This window comes from Sarcophilus harrisii, chromosome 4 (genome assembly GCF_902635505.1).
Source record: "Sarcophilus harrisii chromosome 4, mSarHar1.11, whole genome shotgun sequence".
Lineage (NCBI taxonomy): Eukaryota > Metazoa > Chordata > Mammalia > Dasyuromorphia > Dasyuridae > Sarcophilus > Sarcophilus harrisii.
Window position 1 is genome coordinate 331,859,570 of NC_045429.1, and position 16,653 is coordinate 331,876,222.

General features: G+C 42.1%; 1 protein-coding gene across 2 annotated transcripts in view; it reads left to right on the forward strand.

Moving 5' to 3' along the window:
* The window catches only part of HOXB3 (homeobox B3), a 41,498-nt gene that overhangs the window by 11,267 nt on the left and 13,578 nt on the right, over positions 1–16,653 (forward strand). The window contains exon 2 of one of the 2 annotated variants that reach the window (XM_031966101.1): positions 2,333–2,510. The gene's annotated coding sequence lies outside the window, so the exon portion shown is untranslated. Of the gene's footprint in view, positions 1–4; positions 2,511–16,653 lie in introns of those variants that run through there. The other variant, XM_031966100.1, reaches the window with a different exon arrangement.

Here is a 16,653-nt window from a genome sequence, read left to right on the forward strand (position 1 = left end):
CCCCCCCCCCCCCCCCCCCTAGCCACTATTGCTCAGTATGATGTCTGGAAACTCTCCTTCCTACGTGTTGCATAGGGATGTGTTCTGAGAGTGCTGAAGGGAGGGAGGAAAGAGAAAGTAGAAAGACCAGGGATGAGGGTAGGGGTGCCTGGCACCATTGTATCAAGAAAGAAAATTGAGGCTGAGAGGGGGGGAAAGGAGACTAAGAGAATGTAAAGTACGTTTGTATCCCCTGCTAATGAAGACACTGGCAGGTTAATTACCTTGCTTGTGAATGCTAGGAACCTGTTTAGCACAGCAACGTTGCCCTAAGACACAAGGACCCTGGAACTCTGATTTCTCTCTTTCTGAGAGGCTCTTCCTGAGGCAGGGGCCTCCACTTACGAACAGTCAGTCCGTTTTCCGACCGAGAATGTGATCCAGCAACCAGAACTGTGTGCCCCGGTCTGTTTGGAAGAAGGTGCTCTGGGCCTTCGGACCGTTTGTTGTTGTTTTTCTCGACTTACTTTTTTTTTTTTTTTAATTATGATGATGATTAAGACTATGAACATTTTATTTTATTTTGTGTGCGTCCTCTCCGTGTGCTCTTCCTGACATTCCAAATAATTCCTGTTGCAAAGCCAACTTGCTCCTTTCAGGAGCAGAAAGATACCTCTCTGGCAGTCAGTGTGAAATTTCCCATGACATGTTCATAGTGAAAATAGAAATAAATTTTGGTTCCCTTGTGACTAGTTCGACTGTGTTTTTGTTAAAGCTTTGATGTAAATCTAAGGATACAGGTGATGTTGATGTGACATGCTAGAAATAGTATGGTATATGTATTATTAGAATAGGTCAAAGAGTTTTCAAGATGCCTGATAAAAAGCAATCTTTCTAGTTCAGTTGAACCTAAATAATAGTAGCCAGTTTTGGTGGTTGTTTGGTGGTGGTGATCGGTGGGTGTGCACTCCTGTTTTGTTTGAGTTTTATTTCCTTACCCAGAAATTGATCAGGAGGGTCAAATCATCTCCCCAATTGGTTTGAAAAAGGATTAATGGTACAGCGCAAGAAACCTAAATCCTGCTAAGACTTGGATACTGTGATTTATTTGTTCTAAGCACAGAGAATGCTGTTCTGTGGATTCCCAGTAATCTTCACTTTAGAGACTAAAGTTTAGTTTCTAAGGTAGTGAGACAATTCCCCAGAGGCAGGCCTTCTTTCTTGCGACTTGGGAAAGTACTTCTCTGGTACCATTCTCCTCAGAGGTGTTTAACGCCTTAATGAGTCTAATTTTTTGCACAGATGTTTCTCGGTGTTTGCAGGTTTTTGGAGGATTTTTATATTACAAAGGAGCCGGCCGGTGCCATAGCTCAAACTCTGACAAGCAAATAGATAATCAAGAAGACGAATGGCCTCTTTTGTGAAGCTCCTCTCTTGTATTAATTTTCATTTTCTTTCTCATAGAAAGTATCGAAACAGAGACTGGGGGACCAAATAGCACTGGGGCTTTGAAGGTCCACTTGCCCCCAGAGTGTGTGTGTGTGTGTGTGTGTGTGTGTGTGTGTGTGTGTTTTAGGGGGGAGAGTTCTTTATGGAAAAGAACAGCAATTGATTTTCTGGCTTAATGTCCGAGTACACAGCCTTGACTTACAAAGGAGGTTAATTCCTATAGTCAGTCCTTACTATGACCTCCCATCCCTTGCTGTATCTAAAGTAGCCTACTGTTCCCAAAGAGGAAGTTAGCTCTTTTAAATAGCGTTGTTACTTTGTGACATCTTCCTTAGTCGAAAAAACACTAACTTCCTCCCCTTATGTGGTGTGTATGACAATGAATCTTCAGGAATACGCTGGGTATGGGAGTCAGTGGGCAAGAGGGCCAACTAACGTCAACCAGGCTTAGGAGATAGAGAGAGGGGTTCAGAGGCCCCCATTTGGTGGCCTAGGGGACTAAGTGTTCGAACTGGCCCAGCTCTCACTCGCTAATGAAATGCTCCACTGAGACAAAAAGGAAACTTTTCTCCTTGCTAGCGATTAAAGGAGAAGGCTTTGTTTCGACTAGAAACGAAATGCTGGGTTTAGATGCTCGGAGATGCAGCCCTTAATGCTAAAAAAAAAAAATAGTTCTTAAAAAGCATATGCCCCCCAGGAATGCTCCTCTATAGAAGCGAATCAAAGCTGTCCCCTGAAAGGTATGAATAGGATCGTAGGGGAAAAAAGGATTTCTATGGGACCTAAAGTTCACAGCCATTCTGTGTAGACAAGAGCTAAGAAAAATGCGAGAATTATACAGAAAACCATTAATCACTTCTTTTCTTTAAATACGTATCCTCTCTCCTTTGTTATTATTCCACAGCAAATCTCCGCAGACCGTCTGTTGGGGGAAAAAAGTGTTAGCCGCCTCTCCAGGATCTGCGAGGGGGAAAAAATTTGGAACCATAAAGTTGAAAACTTTTTTCTCTCAGTTTGGAAGAAGGCGGTCATCATGAATAGGATCCGTGGAGCCCAGGCGAGAAGAGAAGAGAGACCCAAAGGTAACAATGTGGTGTTTGGGGCTGGCCGCTTTCTGATGGTTTTATGAGCCCTTTTAAGAAACCAGTTGAAATAAGAATTACTCTCCTGCTTCTGCTCCTCTTTCTTTTAAAAGCATCTGATATATATATGTATACATATATATGTATGTATGTATACATTCATTTATTATTTTTTTTATGGTGACGGTTTTAGTAACAGTTTGGGTTTTTTTTTTTTTTTTTGACGGATACTTTGGAAGAGCAAAACTTGACAACTGGAGATTGTTTGAACAGACTGGGGGCTGTGATGTCAGTCAGATTGAAAAATCAGAGAGAGAGAGAAAGTGATATGAGGTTGTTTCAGAAGTTTTCAGGTTTGGCTCATATAATACACGTATGAATTTATATCATATATGTATATATACATTTCACACGGAGAAACATAAGTATGTATATATACATACATATATATCCATACATACCTTTTAGAAATCTACCCAGAGCCATGCATATATATATATATATATATATATATATATATATATATATATGATTTTTCCTCTATTTACCTTTTGAAAACAGAATCTTAACTGTTCTGCCATTGATTCCTTAATATGGATTTGAGTCATACTGTTAATTTGGTGCTTTGTGCATGTGTCTGTTTTGGTATTTAAATAAATATATGTTCATCTCTAGGGGAAAAAAAAGAAACTTTAGTACACAGTAGAGGCTGTTATCTGACAGTTGAATATTCTTTCTTTCTTGAAAAAAAAGGAAACGAAAGAGCATTTATTAAGTTCTAAAAATACAAACAAAAAATAAAGACAGTCACTGTCCTCAAGAAGCTTACATTCCAATAGGATTCCCACCCTACCTTACATCCCTTTCTTTCCTTCTCTTTTTATTACTTTCTCCTCTTTTCCCCTCGAGGTTCAGAATTATTTTGGGAGATAAGACTCCCTGGGGAGGGAGAAATAAACAAGTTGACCAGTCAAAATTTGGGGCAGCTTTATCAGTTTGTATGAGTAAAGGGGGAGAGAAAAGGAGAGGGATGAAAGAGAGAGAGAGAGAGAGAGAGAGAGAGAGAGAGAGAGAGAGAAAGAGAGAGAGAGTGAGTTCATGGAGAGGCCACGTTTTCTAGGCGATTAGCTAAGTATTATAACCAGAGAATGACCTCGGAAGCCCCTTGACCTCTGAGACTGGACATTGTGCTGTGTAACATCTCCAATCCAGGACAGGGAGGAATAGAGGGAGATTCACCCCTCCAGATGGAGAGAGGAGGCTTCTGTGGGAGTATAGAACAGCTTTCCCTACCCTTGCTAGGTCCCATCTTCATTTCTACTATTTTTTAAATCCTCTGGTATTATCCCTTGGCTATTTTTCTTCACTGAGGAAAATGGTTAAGATTTTTAGCTGGAGGAGTAGAGGCGGAGGAAGGGAGAAAGAGGAATCTGTTCATATTCCTTCACTATATCCTTTTGCTTTAGCATCTTTGCTCCAGAGGGTCTGTCTCCGGCCCTCTATGCAATCCCCCCTCCCCATTTCTCTGTGCTTTGCATGAAAGAAGAGCTGGGAGGAAACACAAAGACAAAGGGAGGAGAGATCAGGAGAGGTGCAGGCAGGCCTCATAGGACCAAGTGATAAGGAACACCTGGGTTCCTATCCTGATCACAATACTGCAGGTCTTTCCCACAACACACAAAACAGTGTCAGTAATTCTTTTGTTCAGAAGCTATGCCCTTTCTTATCCATTGGATTTTGTTTTTTCTGCATCCTCTCTTTTCATAGACATCACCTTATACACAATTAATATCTCTCCATCCCTTGCTTTGGGAAGGAAACTTTGAGGGAAAGATAGAAAGGGAGGCCTTCTCTTTGTGCCAAGTTGTTCTAGGTAGGTCTTCAGCTCAGCTGAAGATTTTTCTAACAGAGAAGTCATACATCATCAGAAAATAACCAAGCCACAGAAACAGGAATATATCCCCTCAGAATGGCAACTCCTGGGTGTGAATGTGCTCAGAAGCCACCAGAAATAAACTGACTCCTTAGAGACAGAGACAAAGACTAGTTTAGGTACAGAGACAATGATAAAGATTGGAAGCTCAAATGGACTGGGGACCATTTGTCTTAGTTGTGATGGTAGGAATTTGATGGTAGATATTCTATGTTTTGGGGAGTCTGCTGTCAATGCTTCTCTGCACCCACATGGGAAGGAAGCGTGACAGCAATCTTTATTTAGCAATCCCTCCCCAAAGGGGCTATTTTAGACCTCCTCAGAGCTTCAGATCAGCAAACGGTGTTTGGAGGGTAGGGTGATTGTGGGAATCAAAGAACAGGCTCCCTGTGTAGACTGTAACTCCTCTGATCTAGGCCTCACCAGCAACAAATTACAGATATGATTAAAGACAAAATCCACAAAGAGGCTCACACAGAAGCAATGGAGGCAGAGAGGGAGACCTGCAGTTATACAAAGTAATAAAAAAAATCACATGAGAGATGGAGAGAGGATTTAGGGGTCAAAAAAAAAAACCCTAAGTAGTCATGATTTGGAAGTCCAAAATCAGGAATAATAATAATAATAAAAAGAACCAATATGGTTGCAGAGATTTGAAATTCGTGGCAATCTTAGAGTGACCAGGTTTCTTTTTTTTTTCTTAGCCTGGCCTCCCCCCAGGTTGGGATAATGATAACCTCCCCCTCATCTCACACCCTCACTCAGTTTCTTTCCCCAGTTGGAAAGGACGAGCTGCGCTGAAGTCTCAGGCTTGGAACCATCCTTTCTCAGAACACTTCCCACTTCAGATCCAGGCAGGGATTTCAGCACTTTCTCGGGGTTCCTCCAGATTTCTTCTTTTTTAAAAAAATCTCTTTACCCCCCCTTCTTCCCCTAACCCAAATTCTTCTTCATTGCTAACACCTCCCCCACGATAGTCCCTCTACGCCAACCTGGGCAATCCAGGGGAAAATAAACCGAGATTGCAGAAAGAAAGGTAATGGGGGTCGGGGTCAGGAAGCACTCTGGATTTGGGTTAAAAGCGGGAAAAACTGATCAGGCCAGGGCAAAAGGTCTGGGTAATTCTCCCTGAAAATCTTCGGTTTCGAGTAGGATCTGCCTGGAACACAGAGTTGGGAAGTTTCCCAGCGTGAGTTGAGCGCTGACGGATTTGTGATAGCCCATAAAACCGGCGCGTTCAGATGCGTAAATCAATCTCTCCCCTCAGCTATATAATCGTCCGTTTTATCGGCCGGGAGAAACCGCCCAGCTTGGAGCTGGGCCGGTTGTTTATTTTGATCGCCGCCTTTCCCATTCTTGGAACTGAGTGTGGGCTTTTTAACCAAGGCCGCCGGGAAGGCTTGTCTTTCCTTTTATTGAATATTTCTTCCCTGCTTTGCCGTCTCGCAGGATATGCCAGATATCAACCAATATTGCTTTCCTTCTCCTCGAAATGCCATAGACGTTTTGGAATTCGATGGGGGTGCTTTTCTTTTTGGGGGCAAGGGAATGGATCAATTTTGGGGGTTGATTTCAAGAAACTTGGAAAGTGTTTTAGTAGGGGCTGGGGTGGTATTGACTTTACATACACATACATTTTTATTGTATATTGTTGTCAGTGGGTTCGAATATGTGTGAGTAAGTAGATTGCCCTAATCCAATAATTTAGGTGTTTATAATTAGGACAATAAAGTCTGTTCCCCATTTGCTATTCCTCTAGTTTGGTGTACTAATCGGACACCTTCAAAAATTGATAGGTTTGAAGAGGGAGATGGTTGATGGCTGAAAGAATACTGTTCTGGCTATCTGCGAAGCGTGACTGCAGCTTGTTAGAATTTTCGGTTTGGAGGGTAGTTGACATTTAGAGTGTAGTTTGTTAAGTGTAACTTGTGTTTGTGGAAGTCTTCCCTTGCTTTGATTTTTGTCCAAGACCCCAAACAAAACAAAGAGGAGGGAGACACCTTATCCTTTCAAATTCCTCTCATCGGGGTTCGTGTTTTAAGATTTCCCCTTCCCTTCTGTAATGAAGCTGTGCTTAGGCAGTACTCAGAGTTAAAATCTGAAGATAAGAAAGGGAATGTTAGCCAAGTATGGTCTTTTTCTTCAGTGCCCCCATTTTTCTGTGTTTTTGTTTATGTTTTATTCTATGCTTTGTTGTTTGTTTCTATCCCTCGCACAGAGGATGAATTTTACCTGGGTAAAAGGGAAGACTTTTAATTGACTTTTTCTTGCTTACCTATTTTAAAGTTTTCGAGTTTGCTCTCTCTCTCTCTCTCTCTCTCTCTCTCTCTCTCTCTCTCTCTCTCTCTCTGTGTGTGTGTGTGCATATGTGTCCCTTGAAAAAATTTCTCCTTCTTTGACCTTATTATTATTTCCTTCTTTCTCTTTTACATTTGAGCGGACTCCTTTGTGTTGGAAGGGCTCTCTGTCTCTCTCTGTGTCTCTGTCTCTCTGTGTCTCTGTCGTTCTTCCTTTCTCTCCAACTCACACTTTGTCTTCCTCTAACACCTGAGAAATAGGGAAGATGAAGACTCTGGACTTCAAAGTCTCTTTCTTGTCCCTCACCCTCCCAAGAATTTCAGATCTGCAGCTGTCCCGTGTTCTGGTGTCGGGGTGTCAGGAGGGGGCGGGGTGGGATAGAGACAGAAGTTCGATATAGGTAGAGAGATTGTGTGTCTGTGTCCTTTGTGCTGAGGTTCCTGTACTGCTCTTTGTCTCTAGAACGTGCTAATGTCCAGTTATTTGGTTTAGATTCCCTTAGTAACTATGAAAACATAAAGTTTTCGTGTTGGAAGACTGTTGTGGAAATGCCTGTAGCACTGCCCTACACCCTTAGAAACTTCAGTAAAGGAGGCTTTAAAAAAAAACCCAAAAAAATAAAAAAAGGCGGGGAGCCCCCAGCCAGTCATGGATTAGTCTCTTTAAAATGTGGAACTTGAGAGATTTTTTCTCTTGAGGTGATCCCTTTAGTCATGTTGTTTATGGAAGAGAGAATGACAAAATACAGAGGGATGGTAAAAGTATTAGAGAGACATTATTTCTAAAATATGTAAAATGGAAGTCTGAGAAACTCTTTTGCATTGCACTGGGTTCCGGCCCCCACTCCTATCCAACTAGGCACCTAGCCAGATTATTTTTTATACCTCTTCAGAGGCAGAATAGGGAAAGTAGGAGATATGGGTTCCGCTTTGATTGTTAGACATCTATAGGTGAATTTAGAGAAGAGGAGAGAACTCAGCTAAGGTTCTATTGGTGGGGTTTTTTTTTCCCCCGTCGGGAGGGTGGGGGAGACCTATTTTGGAGGAAAAAAAATCCTTCTCCTGAAAGGGGAAGGTCATAGTGGTCCTTTGAGCCTGAAATCGAAAGACCCCCTTCCCCCCTCCTGGTCACGTGATTCATTAAATAATTAATGCAGAGGTTGCAGAATAGATATGTATTCGTCAGGAAAATCGCAGACATGGTCTCCCTGTTTCTGACGTGCAATTCAACTGTCCTTTAAAAAACAAGCCTATATCCCGAGAAAAAAGAGAGAGGGAGAGAGAGAGAGAGAAAAAGAGAGGGAGACAGCAATAAAAGAGCCCCGAGAGCCGGAGCCACAACGTGGGCTGGGTTATTGTAAGTAGAAGGGATTTCTCACTACCTACCGTGTCTTATATGTCCATGTAAATTTATTGTTTGTTATTAATGTTATTGTCGTAAAATGTGACAAATAGCCATCTTCATTTCCTGCCATTTCTCTTCACATGGTGCTATGTGTATTTATACCCATTGAGGCATCGCATAGATATTTTAGGACTATTTCTCTCTCTCTCTCTCTCTCTCTCTCTCTCTCTCTCTCTCTCTCTCTCTCCAATCTTTTCTTGATTTATTGCAATATGGGTGTCAGTTCTCTACCGGTATGCCCTGCCATTGTGTGTATGCGCGCCTGTGTGTGTTTGTGATGGAGTTGTGGTGTTTATGGCCGTGTCTCCGATAAATCATTTCTCACAGAAAATGATGTGGAAGCGGTACTGTTTCAGCGGGAGAGAGAGAGAGAGAGAGAGAGAGAGAGAGAGAGAGAGAGAGAGAGAGAGTTTTTTTCTGAGTCGCTTCCACCCTGTCTGCCCTGCTTCCCAGAGTTGATTATTTCAGAAAATTTACAGTAATATATCAACAGTTAATATGAAAGCTCTATAGCTGGAGGTCTTAAATTACAGCATTTGTGATTCTCAATTAAGGCAAAATATGTATAAGTTTGGTAAACTAGGAATTCCTCATTGGCATATAAACCCAGTAAAAGATCACGACCTAATATAAAAATTACATCTTCGAGTCCGATATTACCAGCATCCCTTCACTAGACTCAGCCCCATTTTTCATTGTTTTTCCAATAGAAGTATGGATCAGAGAGCCAAGGGCATCTGCACCCAGCTCTCCTAGAAAAAGGAGCTGTTGGGCAAAAGGGATTTAGGGGCTGGGGAAGAGAGGTTATTTTATGCAGTTTTTTTTTTAGAATTAATTTAGCCAAAGTAGAAGTTTTCTATAGCTGTTTGTGTGGGATCCCTAGAAGGAAACCAAGTTGTGGTTATTGTGTGATTGTGTGTTTATGAATGAGTGTTGGAGAGAGTCTGCTTAGTAGAGGGAAAGACAATAGAAGTGGAGAGAGAAGTGTCCTGAGAGGAGTCGAGTCCAGCAGGAGGTTGATGCCCTAGGCTCCCCCTACCTCCTTGGTAACAAAACAAGGAAATGAATTCACAGCCCATCAGCCTTCCTCCAACCTCCTGAAACAAAGGAAGTTCCCTTAATAGTTAGTTTGCTGCCGGACCCTGATTAGCAGGCGCTGAATGGTGAAGTAGGATTTGGGGACAGTTTCCAAAGTTTCTCCTAGAATGAGTGAAGGTGTCTTTGAACAGAGAGAGAGAGAGAGAGAGAGAGAGAGAGAGAGCGCATTTGAAATGTTCAGATTGGGATGGATGAATGGAATCCTCTTCACGTTTAAGAAAGGCTGAGCTCATTGCCCTTACTCCCCTTAGCACAGTGGGGTTCAGCCTTTGTCAGGTGGGAAGTCTGGTAGGAAGTTGACCACTTTTACTCAATCATCCAAGCCTGTTGGTATTCCTACAAAAAGGAGTAGAGCTGCCATAGAGAAAAACAAGGGATCCTGATCATCTTGGCCACTTCTTTGAGTTTCAGAAAGTTGGACTAAGTTAGAACTGGAGGTTTAAATCATTCTGACACGTCCCTATTTCTAAAGGTCCCCAACTTTTAACTTCCCACTTCACCACTCCCACTTCCTCTAGCCTTTCCCATTTGCCTCCTCTGTCTCCTCACTCCTCCCTGGCCTTTCGCCAACCAACTTTACCACCACTATTAGTGGGATATTTAACTCTTTCTGCCAGCATAAACCTTTATGTAGTAAAATCAGAACAACTGAGCAACTAACCTTTAATTATTCATGGCTTAAACTGGACTGAGAGTAGCTCCTGGCAGCATCCTTCCTACCCCTATCCTTCTCTGTCATATCCCATGTTCCTTTCCACATTCACCTCCAAATTGATTTTGACCATTTTATTTTTAGGGGGAGATTCGGAGGATGAAAAATTAACCCAGGGAGGCATCACTCCTGTCGATCTGAATTTGGTAGTCTTGTAGGGTGGTAGAGTGGGTGAGAAGAAGATGGCTGGGACCCAGGAAGTGGGGGTGAAGTTGGCAACTTGAGTACTCCCCGGCTCAAGATCACTGATTCCAATGTGGGGTTGGAGTATCTATTTCCATATTGATCTTTTAGGAAATGGTAACAGAGGAAACGATGGAATCCTTAGCTGGGGAAGGTTGTAAAAGCCAGAGTGTGGAGGGGAAAAAATGGCCCTTCCACCTTTTTCCTCCCTTACTTTTTTCTTCCTTACAGAAAGTCTGACCTCGGTATCTTTGGATTAAAGTTTTGGGAAGCGGAGCGGGGGAGAGAGAGAGAGAAGAGAGAGAGAGAGAAGAGAGAGAGAGAGAGAGAGAGAGAGAGAGAGAGAGAGAGAGAGAGAGAGAGAGAGAGAGAGAGAGAGAGAGAGAGAGATTGAGCATACATGCATGCACATACAGGCACCAGTGAGTACACACACACCATGTTGATAGAACACAGCACCCTCCTTTCTACATTCTCTTCTTATCCTGACTCTCTAGAGGGTTTGGGGAAAATGTGGGAGGCCACCTCCAATTTAGGGCACTCTATTATGCAGGTCAATGACCAAAGTCAGGCTTGAGATCTCTGAAAAGAAGAATAGATTGTGTTATTTTGAGAGAAGGGAGAGGAAAGAAAAAGAAAAAGAACTGTATAACATTGTTTCAATGATTTAATTCAATTGATTTCAAATGGATAAAAAATAGAATTAGACTGTGAGACAGTTTTGCGTGAGAAACTCCAAAAGTAGGATCCAGGCAATTCTGAAGGCACCTGTAGCAGAAAGCCTCTTCTCGAGTCCTTGCCAAACAATCTCCTCTGAACTGCATCAACCCCCATAACATAAGGGTGTATTCTATTCCTCAATTTTCCTTTGGTACCCCCTCAACCCAGCTCTGGCCTTTGTTATTCTCCCTCAAACCTGGGTAGGCTAAGGCTCCTACACCTCCTCCTTTATCTAAAATAAAGGCATATAATTCCACAAGACACAATGACCATGAATGCCATGCCATTCTTCTCACCATGATCTCTTCATCTCACTGAATGGCTTGAATCTCATTTATTTTTTGGTTTAGAGGTGTAACAACCAATACAAGCACTTAGCTCTAGGTTGCTTTCACAAAATAGTGCAACTAAAAGCCTCTCTCCTTCTTTTCCCTTGATTCGTTGAGGTGAGTTAAAGATGAACCATATCTGCCCCTGAAAAAGTTTTCCCCATGTCTTCTAAGTTGTCCAAGACAAAGATTTGGGTCTACTGGGAACAATTCATGAAAACACAACATTCCACCATTAATTTACTTCAGTTCTCTTCTCTTAAATAAAATCTATTTTAATCTTAGGATTACTTAGAAGGTCTTAAGGTATGAGTTCTGTGAGATTTTAAATAAGGAAGAATTTTTATGGGGAAGAAAGAGGGAGAAAAATCTGACTAATTTTCCCTACAAAAGAAATTGTAGGACTAAGCCCAAGGTGAGGAAAAGGAGAAGGGACAAAGAGAGGATAGAGAAGAATGTAAATTACAGACTAACACACAAATACATATTTCAGAGCCCACTCCCAAGTGCATATAAAAATAACTTGAACATTTCTCTCCTTTCAAGAACATATATGCTAAGACAGTGCTGGAATTCAGACACTCTCTCCCTCCCTTTCTCTCTCTCTCTCTCTCTCTCTCTCTCTCTCTCTCTCTCTCACACACACACACACACACACACACACACAGAGTCAAAAAGAGACATAAAGACAGAGGGAAACAGAGCAATCTAAATCTCTTAGGTTTTCTTTAGTGCATCATGGGAAAAATATAAAGGAGGTTGTTAGATTTTGGAAGTGTTCAACACAAATAATATTTCCTTTTCCTTCTCCCTGCCTTCCATTTAGGCAATTGTTGAAAAGAGGAGGGAGACATTTCAGAATCAAAAATCATAAATCGATTATGGAACTAGAAACTGGAAAAGGGGGTGACAAATGGATTCAGAACACAGGCTGGGGGCAAAAATTGAAGTGTCAGAGAATAATGTGAACTGATTCAGGACACATCTTACAATATTAAAAACCATAACAATAACACTAATAAAGGTTTTGATAAAAACAGAACTAGTATTCTAACTCTTAATTCCACTTCACAGCTTTCTTTGTGAAAAGCCTTCTGACTCCAAAATAAAGGGGGGGGGAGGAAATCTCTGTCTTCTCACTTTTATCCTTCTAAAAAGCCAAACCCACCTTCTCATTTTGGACCAGAAGAGCAGGGGCATATCCATAACAAAATCTTCCTTTTCAATTCCAGTATGTATTACACTGTTTTATTCTCTTCCCTCAAACTACACAGGATGAAGTAACTGAGGTGCTGAACTCCATCCTTCCTTCCTTTTTATTCTAATTTTCCTAGACTAAAATTAATCTCTCTCTCATCTCTTTCTCCCTTTATGCTTTTCTCTTCTCTCTCTCTGCTCTTTTTTCCCTATTCTCTCTATCCCTCCCTCCCCCCTCTCTCGTCTCTCTGTTTTCTGTCAATCTGTCTTTTTCTTTATCTTTTTTTACTTTGTTTCTGCTCTCTTTCTCCCTATCTTTCTGTATCTGTCTTTCCACGCCTTCCTCTATGTCTCCCTTACACTCCAACCTCCTTTTCCTTTCTTTGGTACACAGAGAGAAAGAGACAGACAGACAGACAGAGATTTAGATATTTAGAACACCCCATCTCAATTCCAGAAAAGTAAAAGAAAAAACCGAGACTTTTTTTACCCTTATACATCCCCCCATCATAGACACACACACACACACACACACACACACACACACACACACACACACCGTTTGACTTTTTTCAGCTTTTCCCGCCCCCTTTCCCTCCATGTGGACTGGACGGACATATGGAACCTATTCGGCCTGGTGACATTGAAGAGGGGCCAGCCTGGGCCTGCCCTCAACTATGGCGCCCCGTTTGGTTCCCCTCTCCTTTCCGTGCCCCTTGTCAGTCACCATTATCCTTTTCTTGCGACATTTAGGTCTTTATAAAGAGCAGCGGTTCGTTCTCCGTGCCATGCTGGGCCAGGAGCGCATGAGTCTCGGAGTCCCGAGCTCCTTCAGTAGCGCTCTCCAACCTGCGCAGCCAAAGTTAGGGGAGCTTGCTGTGGACAAAGAGGAACCCGGGAGAAAAGAGGGCAGGCGGGATCCTTTCTTTCTTTTATTATTTTTTTCTTTTAAGATTTTTGCCTAAATCGGTGTGTCTCATTCCAAGTTTCTCCGAAAAAACCAAACAAAGCAAGGGAGAGGGTTGGGGGTGGGGTAAGGGGTGAAATTGCATCCGGGACTCTTTCTCCCAACTCCGCTGGAAGTATCTGAGTTGATTTGGTTTTAATGATGATGATGATGGTGGCGGCAACGATCCTGAAGGGTTGGGGCCCCGCAGTCGCCGCCATCGCCCCTCAAGTGCTCGCCTCCTCCGCGATACTCCTTCTCCTTTGGAGGCCCTAGTGAGAAGTCACCCAGGTAAGTGACTGCAGTGCCTGAAGTTATAAGAACCTAGTCTCGGAATTCGTCCCTGACTCAGTGTATCACTCGGGGCTGGGAATTCTAAGAGCGTATCTCTCAGTGCCCACGGGAAACCCACCCGTGAAACAGCCACTTGGCCTTTTGTCTGTCAACAGTAACTAACCTGCAGGACAGCGAACTCTGGGAGTTAGAGACCTGGGTAATCGAGTATCTATGTGCGTTGCATTTGTGTCCCGGGAATGCTGGGGTCGGGGGTCGCGTTCTGGCTCTTTGGTTTTTCCCACGAATTTAACAGATCTCCGGGAACAAACCTCTGGGTTTTGTTCCGAAGGCGTTAGTTGAGACTTTTCGCACCTCTCTGGCTAACAGAAAACGAAACTACAATCCCAGCCGCCCAGCCTGGGTGTTAAGACAAGAAGGTAGGGGATCGGTTGATTTATGGCTCTGCCGAAACTGTGTTTACTCGCTTCCTGCTTTGGGAACCCAAAACCAAACAGAACACAGGCAAAAAAAAAAAAAAAAAAGAAAGAAAGAAAGAAAGAAAGAAAAAGAAAAAAGAAAGAAAGAAAAGAAAAGAAAAGAAAAAGAGAAAGAAAAAAAGAAAAGAAAAAGAAAGGGGAAAAGACTCCCTTCTCCCCAAAGTGGGCGGCGGCAAGGCCCCCTTTATTGCTTTCGGACTTATTTTTACCAGATGTGGAGATATGTGGCAACTCCTCTCTTTCCAAAGATGAATGGATGGTAGTAATAGTAGTCTCTGTGTATGTATGTATCTAGGGAGAAGAAGAGGATTTGTCACTCTTCCCCTAATCGATTGGAAATTTATTGTTGGACATTGGTTCCAGGTTTCCTTGCAGGTTTTTTCCCTGTGGGTATGTTTTTTCGCTTGCAGCATAGTTACTATCCTGTTTTAGACAACCACAATATGTTACAAAACAACACACTAAACTTAGGTAGTTACAACTATCTATATAGCTATTTCCCCTTTTCCCCCCCCCGATACATACTGAAAATACCTGGCCCTAGTCAGAATACAACGCTGGGATCTTAACTCTTATCTTTCTGTTCCCCTTCTCTCTGTCTCACTCTACTGATTCTGATCTTCACTTTGAATCTTTAACCCTGGCGTGGGCGTCGGAGCAGAGGGATTTGGAAGATCTTTTGACTAGAAGGGAAAATCATGGGGGGAGGTTGGTAGAAAAAAGAATATAACTGATGGGTTTGAAGATGTGTTCTTTCTCTGTGTATATTTTTCCAAGAGGTTAACTCACCATGTCCCTTCTTCCTATGAGGGAGTGAGAGGGAGAAGAAAGAAAAAGAGAGGGAGCGGGAGAGGGAGAAGGAGAAGGAAAAAACGAGGGAGAAGAGGGAGGAGGAAAAGAGACAGAAAGAGGAGAGAGACACACAAAGAGGGAGATAGAGATAGACAGCTACAGAGACAGTGATAGAAAGAGATGAAGATAGAGACAGAAAGTTTTGCCCCTCCAGTTGCCCATCTCCTCAAGCGAAGTAGTGGCTATTGGTCCTGGTCTAGACACCCGGCTTTGGTTAGAAATTGCTTTGCATTAAATTTTCTCAGCCGCAGAATTATCTTTCCTCGCCTCCAGCTAAACTTGCAAATTTTTTTTTTAAACCAGAATGTGCACCAATGAAATCCGAGAGGAAGCCACCCGGTCCTAAGTGGCCGTAATTTAATTGATTTTATCATAAATCATCAACTTGATGAAGAACCCGAGGTTTCATTGAAGTAAATTGATATTAATGGGAGTTTCTAGAAATTCAAACTCCCAGCATTGTTGAGGGATCTTGGGCTGGGTAGGCGAATCGCATATTTCCCAAGAAGCTTCGGGAACCGGTCTCAAGCTAATACATTACAGTTTGGCAGAGACCAAACCCCTGAAGAGGGGGGAAAGGGCAGGAAAGCAGGGGGAGAGGTATGTCCACTCTCAGCTTGCTTTCCAGTGATGTTAGTGGAAATGAGGAATAGACAGTGGAGAGTTTCTGAGAGACCTTTCAGCTCAGACTAGAGAGAGAGAAGAAGGGAGCAATGAGGAAGAAAACAGGGAGATGGGTCCTAAATCAGCTTGAAGATTGCTTGTTTTGGGCAGGAAGGGGGTTAATATGACGGATTACAGGAGAAAGTGGTGGTTTAGGGGGAGGAGATTGGAAGGGGGAGAGAAAAAAAGGTCCTGGATAGACACAATAGGAGCATTGATTTCCTGTTAAAAATTGCCAGTTCGGAGGTTTTCTCCTCCAATTAAAAATTAATTATTTACAGAGTGAGGATGCTACTTGCACTGAATGGTGCTTTTGATATGGTGATGAGCTTGGGAAATCAGTACCCTTTGCAGTAGAGCAATAAGACCAAAGCCCACCCAAAACTTGTATGTGTTTGTAATTAGGTAGTTGTGTGGCACAGACGTTTTCGAGGAACTCTTGATGGGATATATTCTATAACTAGTCAAAATATTCTCATTTCCTTTTTATTAAATAGATTTGGTTCTATTATTCTTTATTAACTACTATTTGCACTAACACAAATATTGTAGATTTATGCAACAAGCCTTTATTACATATATATATACATACAACATATAACTACACTATAAATATTATTTATGTTGTGTGTGTATATATATATATAGTTTAATGAATTTGGATATGCTTCATGAATGCATATGGCTAGACATAGGTCAATAGGTATATATACAGGGTGTTCTAAAAGTCTTGCTGAAGTTTTAAGCCATTAAAGCTTAACATTAAATTAAGAATTTTGGGACACTGTGTGTGTGTGTGTGTGTGTGTGTGTGTGTGTGTACATACACACATCTTTAATATATGCATATAGAGATTGTGTATCATTTTCATAGAAAATATTAAATACTAAACTCTAATGGGTTATATTATATAAATTCTGCAAATGGAGCATGGTTCCTTATGTAAATTCAGGCCATTTCATATAATTTGAATCCCAAACTCCAGCTCTTTCTTCCTTGCTTGTTCTCTCAAGTTTCATTTTTAGCCACCATCGT